Raw genomic sequence first — 2,396 nt, forward strand, 5'->3', positions numbered from 1 at the left:
TAAAAAACAGTATTTGAGAGATTGTTGACACTTTGTTCGTGGGTTTAGTGCATCAAAGTAATAGTCAAAGCATGAAATTAAGGGATAGAAATCCTAAGCGCTGCTCATCCACTGAAATTTGCATCTGTTCCGGTCGCCATCTTGTCCGACCCCTTCACTTTCAGTTCTGGTTTGTCTTACAAAATTTAAATAGCACAAAGTAAACAGATAAATTAATTTACTTTAAAACAACTGAAGATCAATGGAAGTTATTTCTGTTAGCGCTGCAAAGATAAAGTATATTCATATCAAAAACCAACATGAAATGTTTGGATTTCAAACAGTATTTTTTTATTCTTTAACATAGTATATCCTTATCATGGTCTAATAATAAATTGAACATAGCACATTGTTCAAACATTAAAGTGTAAATGTTTGAAGGTGATAATGTAAAGTGTGGATGAGGAAACAGAAGAAGCAGAAACAGTCCAGTCAGAGTGTCTGCATACAAGCTGCTGCTGCTTCAACCTCTGTGGATCATCAGGACACAGCTCATCTTCTCCCACAAACACACCATCATGTTCAGCTCTCCACAACAAACGTCACCACCTCCATCTGTAGAGAGAAGAAGAAGCAGCAGAAGAGATAAATGAGTCTTTCAGAGAGACCAACACAAACTTCAATCACAACACATTGTGCAACATCTTTGGGTAAAACTTAGTAACTATTGGGAGTCAACCCTGCTTGTCTGTTAGCAAAATATTTCATAAACCACTGGATGGATTTTATTTAAACTTGCAGTAAATAAATCTGAAATGTTCACCTTCAACTGATTAACTTTTGGAGTCAACACAATTCAAGATGGCTGCCACAGCTAATCAAATTGAGCCTAGACATAAATATGTGTAAGTCAGTGAATTTGACAGATCCTGATGTAAAATGTGGTGTGGTAGTAGCTGACAGTCATTCACAACATCCTCCAAGCACTAACAGATCAGCTGAGACCTCACATGATCACATGACATGTTATTTTGGTGAGTGATCCGCATTCCTTCAAGTAACGCTCGCTCTTTCCTTCTTTTCTTGTCTTTCTGTTTGATCCTGAAACCAGTCCCTGTTCTCCTCTCATACATTCATTCAGAAATACAGTTACTGGGAAGCTGCAGGTTTACTGGAAACACTTGATCTTTGCTTTGACAACAATCGGCTTTAGTCCAATTCTGCTGAAAGCAGCAGGAACGACTCCAACCTTCTACTGACCTCAGAGTCTGCAGTCTGTAGTCTGGACTCTCCACAAGATCCAACAGCTGCTGAACATCTGGATGCTGAAGGTTGTTGTCTCTCAGGTCCAGTTGTCTCAGATGGGAGGGGTTGGACTTCAGAGCTGAGCTCAGAGAAGAACAGCTGATCTCTGACAAACTGCACCAACTCAATCTGAATAAAGAATAAAACATGTAAGTTTAGAAACAAAACAAAACTTTTAAAAATTCTGAACTCTGAAAAACTTTGATCCAACTGAAAGATGTTTTGATCAAACCTTGAAAAAATCTTTATGTTCTATCTCCAGAGATATTGTGATATCTTGAACAATCTGACATGATTACTTAGCTCTTGAAGAATGTTGTGAATGACTCTCAGCTACTACCACACCACATTTTAGCTCAGTGTCTGTAAAATTCACTGAGGTAAAGACACTTCTGTGTTGGCTGAGGTCAATTAGCTGCAGCAGCCATCTTGAATGAGGTCGACTCCAAACAGTAATAAGTTTGAATAATTAATCCAAAGATTAATTGTTGAAAGTTTCTTTGAAATCTGTTCAGTGGTTTATGAGATATTTTGCTAACAGACACACAGGACTGACTCCAACAAATTATATCAAGGTTTTAGACAAAAATGTTGCACAATGTGTTACACTCAAAGTATGTGTTGAGTATGATGCTCAGCTCCTACCACAACAACTGTCAGCTCAACATCTGTCAAACTGGCTGAGTTATAGTCATGTTGGTGTTTCCTGAAGTCAGTTGGCTGTGGCGGCCATCTTTAATTAATTTAATTCAGGAGTTATTCAGTTTTACATGTTTTTTTTTCAAATATTAGTTTCTGAGAGTTTCACTAAGATATTTTCAGTTGTCTCTGATATATTTTGCTAACAGACAAATTAAACTGATTTCAATAGTGAATGGCAAAGTTTTAAGCACAGATGTTGTTATGAAACAGCACTCAGAGGAAAAGATGGAGGTCAGTCTCAGCTACTACCACACTGACATTTTACTCAATTCCTGTAAAATTGACTGATATAGAGTCATTTTGTTGTGGCAGCCATCTTGATTCAGGTTGACTCTAAAATATATCAGTTGTAGACACACACACACACACACACACACACACACACACACACACACACACACACACACACA

The 2,396-nt window shown here is 37.7% G+C and overlaps 1 long non-coding RNA gene across 1 annotated transcript in view; it reads right to left on the reverse strand.

The window, feature by feature from the left end:
- Window positions 1–432: 432 nt before the first annotated feature.
- The window catches only part of LOC119429449, a 2,188-nt gene continuing 224 nt past the window's right edge, over window positions 433–2,396 (reverse strand). The window contains exons 2-3 of the long non-coding RNA XR_005187781.1: window positions 1,240–1,413; window positions 433–594 (exon numbers count right to left, since the gene is read on the reverse strand). This is a non-coding gene — a long non-coding RNA (uncharacterized LOC119429449). The remainder of the gene's footprint in view (window positions 595–1,239; window positions 1,414–2,396) is intronic.

The sequence above is a fragment of the Nematolebias whitei genome, unplaced genomic scaffold (genome assembly GCF_014905685.2).
Source record: "Nematolebias whitei isolate Nwh7 unplaced genomic scaffold, NemWhi1 Nwh_scaf_1270, whole genome shotgun sequence".
In the NCBI taxonomy this organism is placed as follows: domain Eukaryota; kingdom Metazoa; phylum Chordata; class Actinopteri; order Cyprinodontiformes; family Rivulidae; genus Nematolebias; species Nematolebias whitei.